The sequence below is a fragment of the Strix aluco genome, chromosome 2, assembly GCF_031877795.1.
Source record: "Strix aluco isolate bStrAlu1 chromosome 2, bStrAlu1.hap1, whole genome shotgun sequence".
NCBI lineage: Eukaryota > Metazoa > Chordata > Aves > Strigiformes > Strigidae > Strix > Strix aluco.
In genome coordinates this window covers 33733455-33752980 of record NC_133932.1, presented here as the reverse complement: position 1 = coordinate 33752980, position 19526 = coordinate 33733455, and the positions used below count along the sequence as shown (strand labels likewise).

The following is a 19526-nucleotide window of genomic DNA, read 5'->3' as shown; positions in this document are numbered from 1 at the left end:
AAGGGGTAGAGCCTTCCTCAACCACCGCTTGGGCAAAGCAGCCATGCTGCATGGAGGATCTTCTGCTGCCTTGGGTAGCTTCACCTTGGTTGAGAGTTGAAATTATGTTCTCTCCCCTTTTTTTTTTTACCATGCCTTTTCCCTTCCCTTTTCCAAAATGGCAAATCAGATCGGAATTACAAATCTCCTTAATCATACAACAAATAGCCAGGCTGTGAGACCTTAAAGACTCACAAGTCATTGTTATAAAGGAACATGTGTATCAAGTGCGCCCAAACGTTGGCTGAGAAGCCAAGCACAGCCTACTAACCAAGAGGGCAGATTTTCCCTGGGCTGCGTGGGGTTGCCTACAACATGGAAGAAGTTGATCCTGGGCTTCGGGATATACAGAAGGAAAGCAGTGCTGCACCATGCACGCCTGCCTGGTGGGACAGCAGATCACCCAGACTTAGTTGCCACGTGGTGACAAAGCAGCATTGCCTGGTGCCACTTGGCCAAGCCAGTGACTTGCACCCACTTAGCGGCCAGGTTGCACTTATGGCCAAAGGTGCTGTTGGTGCAAATGAAGCATGCATCAAACATAAAGAGCTCAAAGTGGAGAAGGTGTATGATTGCAGGAGAGGGGGGAGGCCAAGGTGCATAGGATTTGCCCACAGAATGGCTGATATTGGAAGGGAGCTCTGGAGGGCATCTGTTCCAACTCCTTGCTCAAGCAGGGCCACCTGGAGATGGTTATCCAGATGGCTTTTGAATATCTCCAAGCTGGAGCAGTCCACAGTCTCTCTGGGCAACTTGTGCCAGTACTTGGTCACCCTCACAGAGAAAAAGTGTTTCCTGATATTCAGAGGAAACCTTCTGTGCTTCAGTTTGTGCCCACTGCCTCTGGTCATACCACTGGGCACCACTGAGCAGAGCCTGGCTCCGTCCTCTTTGCACCCTCCCTGCAGGTGTTTATATAAATTGATAAGATCCCCCTGAGCCTTCTCTTCTCCAGGCTGAGCAGTCCCAGCTCTCCCAACCTTTCTTCATAGGAGAGATGCTCCAGTCCCTTCACCGTCTTCGTGGCCCTTCACCGGACTCTCTCTAGTATGGCCATGTATCTCTTGTACTAGGGAGCCCAGAACTGGACACAGCACTCAGGTGTGATCTCACCAGTGCTGAATAAAGAGGAAGGATCCCCTCTATCCTCCTGCTGGCACTGCTTTGTCTAATGCACCCCAGGTACCATTTTCTGCTTTTGCTACAAGGGCACAAGGTCCTTTTCTGCCAAGCCACTTCCCAACTGTGTTGCCCCCAGCATATATTGGTGCATGGGGTTGTTCTTCCCTGAGTGCAGGTATTTGCACTTCCCCTTGTTGAATTCGTGAAGTTCCTGTCAGCCCATTTCTCCAGCCTGTCTAGATTCCTCTGGAAGGCAGCGTGACTCTGTTTTGTGTCACTCTTCCCAGTTTTGTGTCACCTGCAAACTTGCTGAGGGCACACTCTGCCCCATCATCCAGGTCATTAATGAAGATGTTGAACAGGACCGGACCCAGTATTGGCCCCTGGGGTACACTGTTAGTTACTGGCCTCCAACTAGACTTTGCACCACTGGCCACCACCCCCTGGGCTTGGGCTGTTCAGTTTTCACTCCACCTCTCTGCTCACTGACCCCATACTTCATCATCATGTCTATGAGGATCTTATGGGAAACAGCGTCAAAAGCCACAATGAAGTCACAGTCAACAGTACCCATTGCTGTCCTCTCATCTACCGAGCCAGGCATTTCATTGTAGAAGATTATTAGGCTGGTCAGGCATGACTTCCCTCTGTGTCCCTAGTTGTGATTGAAGGGCTGAGCTGGCCGAGGGCCAGGCTGTCCTCCCGGTCTGGGGTGTTGTAGGAGGTGCAGCAGCCCTACACAGGGCTAGGATGGCTCTTGGGTACAAGGAGGTTTTGATGTGCAATCCAGTCTGATGAGATACATTTTTTTATAAGCTGATGGATACCTTGAAGATCTGTTTTTAAGTTACGCTACTGATTGGGAGCTATAAAACAAACTGCACACTTGGGGTAGCTGTCACTTGCTTGGGTTCATATGATTATTCTGAGCAGCCACTTGACTAGCTGAACTTTCCTAATCCAGGGCCATAGCACACTATCCAATTTTAATAAGACCTCCTGGCTGAATCAGTGGGGAATTTTACCTAAAAATCAATATCAAGAAAGGACCTGCATTTAATCTTGCTGATTAAATGCTTTGACTAAAGTGCTTGGTGTGGTAATGCCATTTAAAACCTGCCATTAATTAATCAATGGCTTGGTGAAGAAAACTGCTGTTTTATATTTGGATTTGATTTGCAAGCAACATAGTGGTCAGTGGGAAGATAGTTGAGACTTTGATTTTGAAAGGTAGAACAAATACACAGTATTTGAAAATAAGTATTCTTTATTTGATACACATCCAAGCATTAACGATCATGATTGATTTGGATTTGCCCATCTTGACTTTCATAGTTGATGGAGAGGTGCTTCCACATTTTTGTGCTTAAAAATCAACTTGTGTAGATTGGCAGGTTTTGTAAAATACTTTTGGTTAAGACACAGCTCATGTTTATTTATCAATACATTTAAAAATGTACTTATCCAGATTTGAGCTGAGTCATTACTTAAAAAAAAAAGCCAACACTTTGGCAGCCGGGGCGGTTTGTGACAAGGTGCTCTCTGGCTTCCCTGTGTCCCATCAAACAGTCTGTGTGTGTGATGCACAGCTGAAGCACTGCCTTAAATTCCCTCAAAATCTTTAGCTGCAAAAATAGCACAGGAGCAAGCTGGCACAGGGAAAAAGTTGTTTGTGTCTCTGAGCCACGTAGATAGCCATTGGCGCCTGGGGGTCTCCGGTAAACGGCAGAGAAGGAAGGGGACGTGGCGCGGGATGGCGGGATGGCGGCTGCAGTGGGAGAAGCAAGTGTGGACAAGGCCTGGGTGAAAGATCCGGTGCCACCAACGCGTGCTGGGCCGTGGCTCCTTCCAAGTGTCGGGTGGTGAACGTGAAGGGGGGAGAGACGGGGAACGCTCAGCACTGCTCCAGGGCACTTGGAGGGGGTCTGGAACCGCGAGAGGAAGGTGCCTGACCGCCTCAGGCTTCCTCTCACGGCTCCCGACCCCCTCGCAGCGGCCAGGAACCTTCTACCCCGAGCGGGGCGGTGCGGCCGGAGCCGAGCAGCGGAGGCGGGCGGGGGGCGGTGAGGGGACGGTTCCCGGGCCGCCTCAGCAGCCGGGGGGACCGCGGAGCCGCGCGCTCCCCACCCGCAGCCAATCCCGCCCCCCGCCGCCGCCGCCGCGCGCGCAAACTTCGCCCCCCGCCCCCCCCCGATTGGCCGGGCTCCCCGCGCGGCGGGCGGCCCGCACGCCCCATTGGCCGCTTTTGTTGCGGGCTCAGCGGTGCGGCGGGGTGCGGGAGGGGGGTGGGTCCGCCGCCCGCCCCCGCCGCCCCCCGGGGAGCGGCCCCTCCCCTCCCGCCCGGGAGCCGCGTGGGCCATTGTCACACAACATTCCAACTCCGAACGCCCCGCTGTTCGCCGCCGTCGCCGCCTATTGGCTCGCACGGCCCGGATTGACTCGCCAGACAGCCAATGGCCGCCGGTTTCCAAGGCGGCCGCCGGCGCCGCCCCTCGCAGCGCCGGCAGTAACAATATGGCAGCGGCGCCTATTGGCGGCGGCGCGCTCTGAGCGGCGGCCGCGGGCGCCTGGCGGCGGGGAGCAGCTCCCTGGGCGGGCGGCGGCGACCCCCGGTGCCGATCCCCGGCGCCGAGCCCGGCCGTGGCAGGTGAGTGGGCGGCGGATCGCGTCCCCGTCCCCCTCGCACGGCAGCTCCCCTCACGGCGGTGCGCGCTGGCGGAGCGCCCCGCGCCGGGGGCGTTGCGCGGCGCCGCGGCCCGGCTCGCAGCCCCTCCGCCGCCGCCCGCACCGCGGGGCCCGGGCAACGTTGTGGGGGGCCGCGGCCGCGCCGCTCCGCTGCGGGCGGGTGGGCGGCCGGCTCGCCGGGCCCGCTTTATTGTTCGTGGTGTGGGCCGCCGGCAGCCGGCGCCGCTCCCCGCAACGGTGCGGCGGCGCGGGGGTGGCCCCGCCGGGGTGCCCGGCTCTTCGCCGGGGTCCGGCCCCGCCGCTGCGTGGCTCCGGAGCCGGCCCTACGGCAGCCGGCCGCCGGCAGTGCCGCTCCTGCGCCTAGAATGTCACCGCCGCCCCCCGGGGCGGGGGGGCGGGAGGGGGGGTCTGTGCGAGGACTGTCGCGCCCCCCCGCCCCGGAGAGCCGCAGCAGCCGGGGCTGCCCGGTGCTGGCCCCGCGCGTGGTGGTGGCGGCCGCCGGGTCGCTTCCCCGCCGGGTGATGCTGCTGCTGCTGTGGGGGAGCCGAACCGGGCGCGGTGCGGAGGGGGCAGCCGGGGGTTCGCTTGAGGCACACGCACCTCTTGAGCGGGTAGCGGGTAAGGGGGGGTGCTTTCGCCTGGGGTCACCGGAGGCAGGGCGCAGCTTGTCCCCGCTGCCCTTGCTGAAGTTCGGGACTCCCGAGTGCTGCACGCAGTCCTCGGCTTGACGGAAAGCGCTGCCACAAATGCGGTTTTACATAGAGAGTTGGAGGAACGGGTGCGTAATTCCAGCGGGCAGCTTGGTACTACCGCGTTGGATTGGGAAGCACTGGGAGAATCGACTTTCCGATCCTCGTCTGTCTTTCGTTCCCGCTTCCCTCTCTCTGTGCCTGCCAGGGGACTCCGGGCTGGTGAAAATTGGCTGGAGCTCGGAAATAGGTGGTGCTTGTGACTTATTAATCATTTTGCTATGTATGAAATTCTGATTAAAAAATGTATTGGAATAAATTAGGGGAGGCTGAGATCTATGGAGTGATTACTTGGGTGCCTAATTTGTGATTAGAGCATCCTTTACCCTTCCTGTGTTATTAAAATGCTTCTGTCTGCTTCAATGACACTTCAATGCTGTGATGTAAATTATTGAACAAGGGCAAACAAGACCTCCTTCACCTTAGCCGTAAGGGCCTGATCCCGCAGAGCGACTTCCTTCCACCCCTCCTGGTTCGGCAGCTGTTGGAGCCCCTTGGCCGAGTCTTTGCTTCTGTCCCTGCGCAATCCCCGGCTGCCCTTCCGCTGGCAAAAGTTGCCGTGTTCAGGCAGAGTATTGCTTATCGGATTGCATGTAATGGTTGTCCTTGCTGCTTCCCGTTGAGTCCACATGGATGGGACAGTCCCGTGGGATTTTGAAGGTGCCAGTGACCTTGGAAAGTGCTGTGGTTTTCTCTCTTGGCTTTTGCCTTAATTGCCCTTGTATGCCACGAGCTCTTTGATTGGGGAGCGATGTGCGCACAGGTCCTGGGAAGTGTCTTAAAACCTGATCAACACACCTGTGGTAGTGATAGTGTATATTTGGTAGTGGCGATCAACGTGCTACACTAGCACCTCCATACTACTCGAGGTAAAACATGGTTTAGGAGGGGGTGGGGAATGGGACCGTGTTCTTCCCTTCTGGGCCCTGGAATGGTGCAGGTGGAAGAGGAATGTGACATACCCATGGGGACTTGGCTCACCTCTGCTTTGGTTACAGGCAGATTCGTCCTGCTCCCCCTTAGGCTGCAGGAACACTTGCTGCCCCAGAATCGTGTTTCTCATGGAGGAAAAAGCTGTTTCCTTCTTGAACAGCAGAGCAACTTGAAAATGACATTTTAAGGGGATTTTTTTAAAGGGATTCTCTCAACAGGAGTTTAGTCTGTAGCCTTTTTGTTATTGTTATTCTTGCATTAATGATCCCGTTATGCTTTTCAGTATATTAAAGGCAATAACCTGTAGTTCTTAAACAAATGCTCATCATGTTTAATGATAACTGACTTTGGGATCTGGCTGTCCATAATCTCATGCAATGTTGACTGTAATTTGCCTTGAGGGAAACAAGATATACTGCTGTTTTAAATGGCCTTTTTGGCTTCTCTGGTTGCTCTTCACTGAAGTAGAATTCAATGAATCCTACCTGATGTCTGTCCAGTGATTCATCTGGTCTTGCTTGGAAGAGGAAAGACAGTGGTGGTTTTTTTTTTTTTTTTCCATCAGAGGTGATTATGCCGTGTAGTCATTCAGTGGCCAGGAACATTGGAAAAACCTCATGAGGCATCGTTTGAAAGGATCACTGCGTGTAACGGGGGAAAAAACACGTTTGTCTGGTGCCAGAACTCTGTTTCTCAGACGAAGTTCTCGTGCAGTAGTGAGGAGCACGGTATAAATAGCAATCTAGGTTTTAGCCACTGAATTCAAAGTTATGGTTTCCACAGCAACCAGCACTCAGGCCGTCGTTTACGTATGTAATATTGCCCCCTTTTTTAAAAAAAAATATGTATCTGGCTTCTGGTGTTGTGCTGTGTCCAATCCTCCTCCACAAACACTCCACACTCATTCTTCCTACTCTGCTTTTGAGCATCCCCCGCTGCTTTCCTTCTCCCGATGTCTGTCATCTTTGCTCCGTTCCCAGCTCCAGGCTTCCTGCTGCCTTCTCCTGGGCCAGTGGCTGAGGGCTCTGTCTACCAGATCCCAGCCTGTCCACCATGTCCATTTGTTTTCTAAGTCCTCCTTTACCAGTGTTTGCTTCCAGCTGTGCCTGCGGCGTGATAGGCACCATGCAAACACAGGAGGAAACAGTCCTTCTTTGAATCTCTGGCATATCCCTCAAATACTCACCTGTGTTTCCCATCTCCCCCCTGTCTGGAGGGTTGTTGTCTTAATGGTAGGTCCACATGCTGTCTTGGCTCTTGCTCAGTCATTTCTCTTGAGGCTTACAGGAGATGCAGACAGAGAACTGTGCCCTGTGTGGAGGGCTGCGGGATGTGCCCTTCCTACATGAAGATCAGGATGCAATGCTTGTTTTTAAAAACATTTGTCACGCAAATGTGCAGTGTTGCAAAAGTGTTTTCATTTATAGCCAGGGGGTTGATGTATCTACATGGTTGTGTCCAAGTTACAGTTTCCAGAGCAACTGGAGCTTTGTATCTCGAAGACTGTTAACTAAAGCACAAAATATCACATCAAATTTTCCTTTCTTAAATTCTGTAATTTTAGCTACTGTTAAAAATACAGCTGTGCTTATCTGAGAACATGTTTAAAAACCTTAAATGACCAAGCAGATCTTCAGATATATACCTCTGCAATGAGAACAAGAATGGGAAATTTCAGCCCCCAAAGTAATTATCCTTAGAGTTACAACATAAGGCAGTTTACTTAAAGAGAGAGAGAGAAATGGAAGTGCCATCTCATCTGTATCTCTAACCAGAACTAATGACGGAAGTGCAATCTGGCAAAACTGAGTAAAAAGGCTGGTGTTGGCTGAAAGCAAATATGAAGGATCCCCATGGCTGAAGAATCAATCCTGAGAAGGAAGGGGATTCGGGATCCCCTGTACCTGGGAACAGTTGGGCAGGCTGTGGTGCCGGAGGCAGGTCTGATATTATTATTATTTTTTTTTCGTTCTCTTTCTCCCTCTCATTTGGCTGCTGCTCCTTGTGGAACTGAGTCCCTCTTGCAGTGTTTCACAGATGCTTTTCTTCTGAGCAGTCATGCCAAGAACCTCTGGCAACAGAACAGGTCACTTACCCATTATAACTCAATTTGAGCCAATGTTACTTTCAAAAAGTTGATGTATCTGCATTGTAGGTTTTCTCCTTGTTCTGTAAAGAATTTTGTCAATAATAGGCATGTCATTCTCTTATAAATTGCCCAACTAGATACTCAGATTGGTTTGAGCAATGATGCTGTAAAATGGTTTGTAGGTTACCTGGGGAATCTCAGCCAAGACGCTTTAAGTGTTGGCTTGTGTAAAAAGGAATTACAAAGAGAATGTCTCAGGGGTCTTCCCTTCTATTTTTGTTAGTAACCTTCCAGCTCAATGTTTTTCTTTCTATATATTTTATATAATGTTCCATTGATGTTGCCGTCTATAATAGCATTGTCAGCAGCCTATGGGTTTTGCTTAATAAAATGGAGGAATGATTCTTCTCCTACGAGATGGTTTTTAAATGAAACTCAAACCCAGACCTTGTGATCTTTGGTGTGTTGCCCAGATTATAGAAACCAAATGATTGAAACAGCAGCTGGCAATGGCTTGAAGTGAGTTGAAATACCTTGAACTTCTCCTTGGGTCTCTTTGAGCAAAGGTAGGGATTTTGTTTTCTCTGTAGTCAGCCCAACCTTCGCGATACGGCACAGACTGAGAAAGGATTTTTAGCTTGTTTGCATAGGAGCAGGCTGTTGGTCAGCAGCCGCAACCCACCTTCAAGGCAGGCGATGTTGCATGCTGGGTGGTGAGACAGAGAAAACTGGTAACAAGCTGGGAGAAGAGCCAGGTTCTTGGCTGGAATAAGAACTGCCTGTTTATTTTCTTGCATGCTCAGAAAGTGCCAGTGTGTGCCATGCTATCAACTTAATTGGCTAAGTCTTTCTAAGTGAAGGTATCAATGCTGGGGTTTGACATTGCATAAATGCATCTATCTTGGCAGCAGGACACCTAGTTTTACTTTTCTCCAGTGCACAGTATAAATGCACCTCCTTCTTGACCTTCTCCATTAATTTCAGTGGATAAAGCCAAGTCTTCTGAGGGACCAGGCATTTGAGAGTTGGAACAAGATACCTACGCCATTAACGCAGACTTATTTTAAGAATTTCTTCCCTTGAAAGAGCAGGCAGTGAGTGAGGGTGGTGGGAAGGTCTTGTGTTCTTAACTTGGTGTCCTGGTGCGTCACCACAGCCCTTCAGTCCAGCTGGGGACCTACAGCTGTAGTGTCTGACCGGCTGCTTCTGTGGGTAACCATTGCTGGGGGAGCGATCTAACAAGGCTGCACTGGGCTAGAGTGGTGCTCCCACCCTGTCTGTCTTCCACCTGGGAGGTCTCCCTTGGAGCTTGGGTAGACACTTGGCTTTGAAAAGTGAGATGGAGGAGAAGGTTAAGATCAAAGAAGAAAAGCAAGAGGTAATGTCTATGCTTGAGCGATGAGGAGAGTCAGTCTGGTCCAGCACGTTGGGTGTCACACTTACTTACGGAACAATAGTTCACGAAGTATTCTGTTTTTCCCCAGACACTGTTTCTGTTTTTGAAAAAACATTTAAAAAGTTCTGCTCTTTCAAACTAGGGAAAGTACCAACTTTTGACTGGGGCTTTGTGCTTGTTGGAAACAATCATTTTGCCTTATGGTTGGGAAATACTTCTTCTAGTAGCAGCAAATCTCTATATTTTGAGTTTTGCAGCCCAGGCTGCAGTAACATAAATACTTGGAACACCCTTAGTCACAGTTATCTTGGGCATGAGAAAATTCTCTACTGCTTCACATTATTCAGCACGTCTTTATGTCTAATTGTTTTTCCCCTTCATATGCTCTGTTCCTAAGATTAGTACAGTTTTCCTCCTTATGGATAAATAATTTAAACACCTGAACTGATTAAATGCATGCATCTGAGCTCAGAACAATCACAACTTTTTTTTTTTTTGATTCAAAGACTGACTTTTCTGAAGAAGATTCAAAGCAACTGAAAATAGCTTCATCACAGAAACATCAAGCATAACTTGAAAATTATTGCTATCATGTCATGGATTCTGGCAGTATACATTTGCCTTCCCATTAGTGATGTGTCATTGAACAATCAAAGGTTTATTGACAACTCGTTTACTTTGCCTAATTGTATGACTCACTGGAGGGCAAGACCATCCTTCCCTTTGCAGAATGATGGAAAAGACATCAACACAAAGTGGGTCTGTGTTGTGCAGTAACTTGATTGCTCTGTTGGAGGGTGTTTTGTGAGGTTGACTGCAGAAGGTTTGAGGCAACCTCTAATGTTGGATTTGACCATGCATTACCTGCAATGCACCTCTTACCTGACGTGGTGTGGGAAGATGCCAGGGTCCTTTGGGCCAAATATGATGCCCCTGTGAAGTGGCAGGGCTCATGGGGAGTGGGTGGCTGCTCCAGATGGTCAGAGCTCAGCTCGGTGGTGCCAGAAGCAGTTGCTCCGCGTGACAACAGTTGGTGCTGGTGTGAAGAGAGCTGTCAGAGAGGTTTAGGAGCCAGAAGCTGTCAAGTTCCCCCTCTGCCATTGCTGTTCTTGCTGTAATGGGCTCATGCAGAACCCTTGTGCTGGTGCGGGCAGAAGTGCCCCTTGCTGGGGAGGGTGGCGAGGCTGCAGCACTGCTTCCTATCTGGAAAAAGTCCTTTCTGCTAATTTTCTTTCAAAATGTCTTTTCAAAGAGGAACAACTCTCCTGGTTTCCCCATGTAAAGCCATACATGTTCTACAGCCGCCTCTAGAGAACTGCAACCCAAACCCACTACCTGAGGAAAGAAGTCTCTTCCCCTAATGTGAGAGCCATCTCATCCTGCATCCTTATCAGTCAGTGCTCTGCCATTTCATCTCAGACTGGCTGACAATAGCACTCTCGGATGACTGGAGTTTCCTCTCCCTTTGTTGTAAAAAATACTCTTAGGAACTACCTTTATAGAGCAACTGCATATCTCTAGGCTAAAGTTAAACCACAGCTGGAAAACATCTCTCGTCTCTCAAAACATCGTGAATCTACAGATTTAAAACCTCATGCCAGAAAGCTGTGGCCTAATACTTTGCCCACGATTTCCCGCTATATCTGTGCTACTCTACAAGAACATGAATCACCTTGATTGCCTGTATCTTGTCTGTCTTATTTGCAGAGGAAAGTGTGGAGAAAATTAGTGATGTTATAAAGTTTCACTTTGCATTTTGATGGCCCCCCCCCCCTTTTTTTTTTTTTGTACAGTAACCTGGCCGATTTGTTATCACATTAGCCCTCTGTCTGGCTTTCCACCCTTCTTGATAAGCAGTGCTCAGTCAGGCACCAGGCTTTCAGCAAGCCTGGGCAATTTCTGCTTGGATCCAGTAACCGCTTGTCTGTTGGATCCATCCATTATTGTAGCAGCAGGCAGTTTCTGTTGTTTCAAATTATCTCTTACCCTGGTCCATCACAGTTAGTTCCCTTTGCTTCTTCTAAAGCAAATCCTATGCCCGCCTTTCTCTCCTGGCATGATATGGGGAGAGATGTGGGTTTTCTTGTCAACACCAAGCAGGCTTCCCGACTGCTTCCCATCCATCTTAAGCTCTTGCCATTCTGATCTCAAAACAGGCCCTTCTCTCTCCTGTTTGCCACTTCCTCCCACTCCAGCACCGCTTTGATCTCCTGGGCTATGGAAACCCCCTGAGCTTTGAAAGCTTACTGTCCTGCTGCCAGTCATTCCTTCACGATGAATGGGCTTGTGAACAGGCCGGGCTCTCTGTGCTGTGCCCCACTGCTCGGTCCCACCACTCTCCTGTCTGCTGGCGCTTTCCCTTTGACTTGCCATTACTCACCAGTGAAGCCCTGGGCAAAAGGCATCTCTCTGTCTCAGCCAGTGCTCCAGCAAGGCTCTGTTTGGTTGCATCAGCTCCTCAGCTGTTTGCTTATTAAAAGCATGTCTTAAAACCTTAAGAATACTCCTTCCTAACCACCCAATGAGTTCCTGCAGAGTTTCGGTGCTGTTTGAAACTTTTATGAAAGCCTTAATTCATGCCCTATCTGCATTTCTATCTGCACCCTCAAAACTGGAGGGAGGCCCCCATCTGTAGCTTGTGCCTTCACTGTGGACCTTCCCTAGAGTTTGGGTGGATGCCTGTGAGACACGATTGCAGAGGCATTAAAACAGTTCTCCACTGACTGTGTGACAGGTGATCTGGAGAATCACAGTAAAAAAAAAAAGCAGAGGGCTGACGTCAGTTAATTTTTCCACTTACTATCATGTTCTTTTATCATCATGCTGTTAAGAGATGACAGTGGGTTTTTATCCAGAGGGTTTGATATCTGCTGTGCTGGGAGATGGAGAGCTGTTATGGTGACATATCAGCATGACAGCTAGTGATACTTAACTTGTTCCAGCTCGGGAGTGAAAAAAGGTTAAGGATCTTCCCTAAACAGACTTGGCTTCCCTGGAGTATAAGCCAAGACCAAGTGAGGGAGAAAAAACGCAAAACAATGCAGAAAGTACAGAAACTGGATGATGCGAGAAACATTTTGAGTTGAGGCTGTTGCATCCCCACCTTGTTACTAGTTCTGCTTAAGTCACTTCTTGGCTGCTCAGATATAGCTGAAGCAAAAGACCCCCAAAAGGATCTCTGCCACCGTTACTGCCTCTGGTACCTGAGCTGTCTCCTTCCAGATGAACCAAAGTCTTTCAGCCTGGTGCTAGGTTATGTTGTTATGCATCCCCTTATGTCTGTGGGAGCTGGAACAGGTGAGACATAAGATAATTGTGGTGATTTCAGAGGCAGGAGGAAAGCCCAGGAGCAACTGAGGCTAGGCAGATGTTGTGCTTGTTGTTTAGCCTCTGGGAAAGCCTCCCCAGAGCCTGACTGGTACTGATACCCTCTTGTCCCTGGGATGAGGGGTGCATGATGCTTCGGGGACACACTGACTGACTGGGGGCATGCAGTTCCAAGTTACCTAGTATTTTGGAGTGCTATTTTGGCAGGATTGTCTCCATAATGCTAACCAAGAAGAAAGACTGTTAGCATTAAGTGACTTTTTTTTTTTTTTTTTTAAAGCTATTTGTCTTGTTTTGCTTGTAAACATTTATGGACCCGACCCGCGTAAAAAATTTTCAAAACCTGGAGGGGTGGTGTTGAAGTGTAGTGTGGCTATATGGAGTGCAGGAAGAGAAAACCTCTTCTGAAGACTCAGCATGTGATGGTGAGAGAACCTGTTGCACTCCTACAGCAGAGGAGGACAAATGTAGCTTCTGCTTACTCTGTGCTATCTGTATGGCAGGTGTTAAAAAAGTATGTGTTATGTTTGAGAAAAATTGAACGTAAATCCTGCTACATTTGCTTGTTGCTAGTAAGATACATTTCCTCACTTGGTCATCATTGTCTCCTGGGAAAGTTGCACCAGTTGTATTAACTTAATGGCAGATCTGCTAATGAAGTCAGTGGGTTTGGGATTTTGCCCCATGACTCAGAAAACTTTGTTTATTCTGTTGATATAGGCTGTGGGGTTATAAAAACGTGATTGCTTCGTGCTGTCAGTTTGCAAAAGGATAGTTGTGAGGAAGGAAACTTGAGCTGACAGAATTACCTGCCAAAATAATTAAGTGCATAGCTAAATGAATATAAAAAGACCAGACAAGTAAATTGCTTTTGTACAAATAGCCTTTCTTCTTTCTTTTTTTTGAGGCTTGCTGAAGTGTGAAGAGCCCTCTGTGAAAATAAGGTGAGCAATTAGTATTAATTGATTCGGTTTTTAATATCAGTTGGGATGAACTTGCTGAGGATTAGTGTGGAAATGTATGCAATTTCAGGAGAAATTGATTGCATTTCATCTCTTCCATGTGTAGCTTTCCCTTAAACTGCTAATGAAAGTTCAATAACTAATGAACAGGATGTTTCATTAAATGTGCGTTCAGCTCAGAATAGTTAACAAGTACCTTTTTGGGATCCCTTTTCCTTGCTAGCCCCCTCCTTTGCTGGGTATATGTTCTTGGATTTTTTTTGTTTTATTAAAGGTGTAAGTGGAGGTAATGACTTTTGTGTCCATTCCTATATTCCTCTTTGGAGAGTATTTTGTGTGGAAGGGCTGGGGTTTTTTATGTGTTTTGCCTTTGGTAGCAATTACTGCTGCTTGCAGTTGTGGCTTCCAGTTCAGAACAAAGCTGTTTTGTGTGCCTAGCCAGTAATAATTGTTGACAGTTGATAATGTTGGAGACCTCTCATTGTGGCTGGGATCTGAATTATACCAACTGCTACTGAACCAAAATTATAGGTTTTTAATTTTAGCTTCAGGGCTCCCATGCTGGAATATTCTCTTTCCTCTCATAATAAACCAAAAAAAAAGTTGGTGTTAAGAGGTCTTTCCTAAACCTACCAAGCGAGACAGAGAACTGAAGTGTCACAAAGACTGGCTAAATTTCTGTTCTTATTCTTGTCTGCTCTCAGACTTTCCTGGTAACACCTAGTTATCGCATCCCATGGGGCAGTTAAACTCATTCACTGTGTGTTTAAATCTGCAATATATATGTTAGGTGGAATATATTGAGTAAGACGTGAACTGCTGGGGGACTCTGCATATCCAATTACCGATGCAGCTCATGGACCACAAGCCACTTAAAACCCATCCTGAGCAGCTGGAGGGTGGCTGTTGCGGTGGCAGGGGTGGCTGACAATGAGACCCCTGGTGCGGGGAAGCTCCCAGTGCTTGCACCAGCAACTGTGAGTTGCTGCTGTAGATGAGGCCTCGACTGAGAATCTTTCTTGCTTGTATCTCTGAATGAGCTAACTGGTGTTACCTGGGCATTTTGCAATTTATTTTCTTGGTTAAATTTCCATGAGTAGGATGATATGAAAATGAATGTGTCATTAACAAATGTCCGGGAATGCTGCTTGCTCAGAAGTGATTAGGAGATTAAGTGATGGATTAATTATAATTATTCTGCTGGAACCCTCCTAATGTGTGTAGACACAAGGCATGTTGTCCTCTCTGAAAGGGTTCTGTCTGGGGCTTGCTCACGTAGGGGTACAAGGTGTGTGTGGTGTGTTACTTTGGAGAATCTTTTGTTGGCAATTCACTTTTTTGTCCTTGCTTCCCAAATTAAAACTGTTTAGCTTTAAAGTTTGGATCATTGTGAAATTTTAATTTTCTCTGCATGTGGAAATTGTTTGTTGGGAAAATATGATTTCAGGGAAATGTTCTTTTTTGCATCCTAGGAAGGCTTAAGAAGCTTCTGAGAATGATAAACAGTTTTCCTTTGGTCATTTGTGAGTGTCTGGAGGTACCTGCTGGGCATGAGTTGCAGGTAGGCTCAAACTGGATGAATGAGGCAGTTCTTCATGCAGCCTCCTCTTCCCCTGGGGTCTTGTGAATACACTCTTGCATCGTATTTGATTTTTTTTTTTCTTCCTTGAAATATGTCTGTGGAAGGCTACTAAATTGTGCCAGACACTTCTGTCCTAGGGATGAATATAAGACCATGGCAGGTGCTACTGAAATTTCTCTGAAGTGCTCTCCCAGCTTCCCGCACTGTGCAGTTTGGGGATTTTGCTGGTTTGTATTTGACAGCTTTTTCCAGAGGGAGCTAAGCAGTGTGTTATTTTGCCCTTCCTATGAGTGGCAGTGGCTGTAAGACCTTTGGGTGGTGTGAATTCCAAATGTGGCCCTGACTGGCATGGCCACAGAGCTCGCCTAGGTGCACCATCGGTCAGGTGCCACCTGGCTGTTGCAATCCATCTCCAGTGTAACCACAGCTAAGAATGGGGAAAAATTATAGTTTAGACATGAGTGAAGGTTTACTTCACTACTACCTTGGGCATACGCCTCATTGTGAATGTGCCGGTGTAAGGGATTTCATGTCCTTCTGAGTGTATTTCAGGGTATCAGAGACCGCGTCCTCCCATTCAGAGGTACCCGAATGCTAATTCTCCTCTCTTACTTATTTCTGACAGTCTGCACCAGTTCTTGTGGTGACTGCATGCATTTCTCTCTGGATAATGTGAACTTGAAGTTTGTCAGTGTTGTTATCATATATATTATCCATATCAGGTGTATGTTATGGGTGAGTCTTGTGATGGGTCAAGGAAAGGCCAGGATGGTATTGACCAGCAGTCATCAGTTTAGTTGATGACCAAATCCATGGTGTGGGTGGGGTTTTCTTTTTGTGTCTCAGGTCAAGGATGAATTAATTTTGATGTTAAAAGCTCTGGCATAACTGCAGCGGACCATTCACAGCTTTCTGAAGACAGTCACTGAAGCATGTGACTGTGGAGGTACTTAGTGGTTCACTAATTACATTACTCATTTCAGCTTGCTTGGGCCATCTGTGGTTAAAGTGCAGCATGGCATTAAGGGTAGGTGTTGCTTGCTCAGTTCTCCCATGGCAGTGCTCAGAAGAGCTGGGCTTCAGCTGTCTGCTTGGCCCCTACAACCCTTTGACAGGGAAGTGTGGGACAAATGTCCAAACATAGGGTTTGTAGGTGCTCTAAGCTTGTAGGAAGAAGCCCAGTATAAAAAAAAATTGCAAAATGCTTAAGAAGTGTTAAGACTTCAGACAAAGACTGGTGGTTTACTGAGGAAACTCAATATCTTTCCTGTATTTGTCTACCAGTAGATAGGCACTCTGTCTTGGGTTGCAAGTGTGCCTGGCCCCTGCCAGCTGTGGAAAAGTGGAGGGAACAAAATCCAGCAAAGAAACATGAGAAAGCTGCTACAGGAGCCCTCTGGTAAAAACGGCCCTGAGCAAGTGCAGTTTATGGCAGCTGGGGGGTGGGTGTGTGGTAGGTGAGTTTCTTAGAAGTTGTGGATGTACAATATATAAATAAGGGTTTCTGAAATGAAGAAAACATCCCTTGCTGTACCTGGGTTGCTGCCTATGTTAAATTAGAAAACACACTGTTTTTAACAAAGCAGACCTTGTTAAAACAAAAGCTGTGACCACGAGCATCTTGAATTAAACCCAGAAGAAAAACACTCCTCTTTGGTGTTTGGATGCAGTTGTGAAGTCAAATGCTTGACTTAACTAAGGGATCCCACATGTCATCCCCTTCCTTTACCTTTTCTCCCCATTGTGGGGTGGGATCTGCCCTGATGTCCTTCACCTATGGTCTTAATCGAGGGGTGAAAGAGGCTAGGGGACAGTGAGAAGGCATCTGGAGAATGTGATGAATTGAGGGGGAGGCGGAAAAAGTGCTTGTAGGTTTGGCCAACATAGAGTAGGTCTCCTCATTTTGTTTTTGTTTTTTTTTTTAACCAAGAGTGCCGAAAGACACTCCCCCTTTCTTTCCTTTCCTGGAAAAGAAGAAGAAACAGCCTTCAGAAGGGACCCCTCAGGGTATGATAGATAAGCTGTCTGCATTTTTGTGATGGTTCCCTTAGCCCCTACCCTACATAGGCCCTTATCTATTCCCCCTTCTGAGCCCTAGTGCTCTCTGGTTTTACTGACATTTTTAAAGAGAACTAAACTGTTGGTCAAGTCCCACAAAGCCTCCTTGGGCAGATGGATGTGACTGTGACTGCTGCGAGTGGGGTCCCAAAATGCTGGAGGGCTTCTCTTGTCTTTCCTGGTTTTGCACAGGTCTGTGTAGGGCAGGTGTGTCAGGACAAGCACACACTGCTGCTGGAAGGAAAAGCAGGTCCTCTGCAAGCGCTCTTCGTCTTGCCGGACACCTGAAACACCATCTAGGTGAGCTTGTGCACTTGATTACTTGTTGCTGAGCTGCTGTGGCTGTTTCTGGCCCTGGCCCCTGTAGTTTTCTTGATGTGGCGTTCTGTTTCTGTGGACCTCAGACATGAAATACGGGGTAATATCTACTCTCTCTTTGCCTAGGATTGTTCCATTCAAATGGAGTAGTCCTACAAGTTTAATGGCTTTTTTTTTTTTGTCAGCACTTTGCCTGTTGCCTCCTTTTGTCCTGCAGTGGGAGCAGGAGAGGCAGCAGCAGCAAAGATGACTGAATCCTGTGCTCAAAAACAAAGCTTTCAGTTTGGTGTGGCTGTAGAAGCAAATTCATAATTTTTCTGTAGAGTAATCAAATCATCTCGAAATATGGGAGGAGAGGAAGAGAAATTATGCTTCAGTTTGCTCTGTTCCCCACTTTGTGCTGGCAGTGTGGGGAGATTGTTTTTGGGCCTGACCTGTTTGCTCCATGCTGGGGTGGGGAAAAATAAAAGGGTATCTGTGGAGCTCTGTACCAGAAACAGAAAAGACCATTTTTCTAGAATGATTTGAGCTGTGCTCTGCTGGCATGCTGGTAAGGGTCAGCAGCAGTAGTGAACGCACAGTTTTGCTGCTGGTGGAGAGAATGCTCAGGATCCACGGCAACTGAAACCCTAACCAAGGTCTGTGGAGCAGGTGGGGGCACCCTAATGGGAATCATCATGTGGCAGGATTGGGAATGGCAGCACATGAAATGCCTTGGGAGATTTGCCTGCTGGAGACGCTCGAGGTCTCCGGAGTCAGTGAACAACTGAGTCTCAGTCTGCCGGGAGGTAATTTTTTCCTTCTTTTGATGGGCAGAAGAGGGAAGAGCTCATGCATGGTGCCTCTTGGCAAGTGCAAGAGGGAGTGAGCAGCAGTATAACGTGAGTGTCTCGGGCCGGGGGTCCCGCTCAGTGACTTGCACAAACCAAGGACTGTGGTCCATGACAGTCAGCAAAAGCAGCAGCCCCAGGGGGAGCTCCCGAGGCTTCGGTTTGGTGCTGGGGAGCTGCGGCCAGCAATGCAAAGCAGGCGTACCCATGTAATGCCAGGCGGGGCAACAGCGCTGGTCCAGGTGGATCATCAGGCGTGTGCGAGGGGGAAGGAGGCTGCTGGAGTAAGTGTATCTAGGATGAGATGTCCTGACCCTGCCAACCGGGCAGATAAAAAGGACTGACAGCAAACTGGGGCTGCTGGTGCAGGCAGAGCTGGATGAGGGGTGGGAGGTCAGAGGGATGTGTGGTTTCTGAGCTATGCAGCCCGTAGGCCAAGAACAAGCTTGTTTATGTCAGCAGAGTCCGACACATCTTCAAGGGCTTTCACTCATGACTGATAGGAGTAAACGTTCTCTTAAATCTGCTCAAATCCTTGTTGACAGAAGGAATGTGCAGGTTTCTTGCTTTGTGCTTCCTCTGTTCCAGCACACCCTGCATGCACACACAGAGGGGGACCTGTTTATCCAGCTTTCCTCTGGGCCACTGATAATCTCTAGGTGTTGGGGCTGGGAAGCCTCCTGATGGGTTTCGGTTCCTCTCTTGAACAAGAAAGGCTGATTTGAAGAGGTGTCTCGGCATCCAGCTGCAAACCTGGGGAGTCTTGCAGTGTTGTTGCTAGGTGGGGATCTTCTGAAGTTTCTAGTATGTCTGTGCACTTAATCTTCACTTCATGTTACCTAGGTATTTATTGAAGTGCAGTCTTAACCTGAATAATATCAGAGGGGGATATTTCACCATGTTTCTGTATGCCAGCTTCCTGTTTCCCTCTCCCTTCCTCCTCCATTTGCTGTGGTCACAACCTGCCAGCGTTTAGAGTGGTGCATGTGTGAAGCTGTAGAAGTCTTCAGGAGCTCTGGAGGCCTGAGTTCTCTGATGCCGCCCACATTGTGTGCTGTGTTTGGTGAGGCCTGTTTGTTTTCACTCATGCATGGTAGTCATAATCATCCCTTTAATAAATGTGAGTACACAGAAGTGTTTATATCATCAAAGTGTCTGATGCAAATGTACAATCTTCTCTCGGGACATCCTTCCTTCCTTCCCCCAGTACTTTAAAGTCTCCTTGAGATGGTGGGAGGAATTGTATGTGAAACACTCTTTATCTTTCTAAGAGAAGGTGTCTGAACCTGTTTGTACTTCAGAGACAGGTACTGTACCTTGTTCTTTTATCCCCGTAAAAGACCAGCTTTTCTTCTTTTGTTTGCAGGATGCTTTGGGCTTTCCCTTTGCTTGGTGGTGTCACAAACGTCACAAAATAGGAAGATGCCAGAAATACA

General features: G+C 48.2%; 1 protein-coding gene across 5 annotated transcripts in view; it reads left to right on the top strand.

Moving 5' to 3' along the window:
• Positions 1-3702: 3702 nt before the first annotated feature.
• The window catches only part of TIAM1 (TIAM Rac1 associated GEF 1), a 189141-nt gene continuing 173317 nt past the window's right edge, over positions 3703-19526 (top strand). For 4 of the 5 annotated variants that reach the window (XM_074814195.1, XM_074814198.1, XM_074814193.1 and 1 more), the window contains exon 1: positions 3703-3808. The gene's annotated coding sequence lies outside the window, so the exon portion shown is untranslated. Of the gene's footprint in view, positions 3809-13247; positions 13285-19526 lie in introns of all 5 variants that reach the window. The other variant, XM_074814194.1, reaches the window with a different exon arrangement.